Below are 598 nucleotides of genomic sequence, written 5' to 3'. Positions count from 1 at the left end.
CTCAAGATCCAACTTTCAGCATTTAGTGCGCAATGGTATCAAGACTTCGATGTCGATCTATTTCATCTTCTCGCAGAATAAACCAGACGTGACAACAATGCAAGTCCCAACTGTACTTTGTTCCGCTCGACTTTACCATTAAGTTACCGAAGGATCAAGTTGCAACTTCACTCAAGTCAACCATGCCTCTTCCTACATAGCGGATGGTGTCTGCCACCATCCGCTATAATGATACGTATTAACCATGCACTACACCATCAAGTCAATATATTGATTTACGCCTATAGCAAGTGCCAAGAAATCGACGGCAGGACTTTAATATTTCGCTAATTGAGCTTAATATCATGAGATGTACGGATATCGCGAAGATGCTTCCAAAATCAGTTGACACAGCGCAAAATGATCACAGATGTTTCAGCTCAAAGAGATAAAACATGCAATTTCATATTAGATGCTCTTCTATCGTGAAACATAAGGTACGAGTCGGGCAGCTTCAATTCAAAAACACCTGAAATATCACCGATTAGCTAACAACACCCGAAAATTCGCCTAAAAAATTCAATTCGTAAACTGACTCCTTTATCACGACTCTGTGCAT

Source organism: Plasmopara halstedii, assembly GCF_900000015.1.
Source record: "Plasmopara halstedii genome assembly, contig: Scaffold_2386, whole genome shotgun sequence".
Classification (NCBI taxonomy): domain Eukaryota; phylum Oomycota; class Peronosporomycetes; order Peronosporales; family Peronosporaceae; genus Plasmopara; species Plasmopara halstedii.
The sequence above is the reverse complement of the archived record's forward strand: the minus strand, read 5'-3'. Positions refer to the sequence as shown.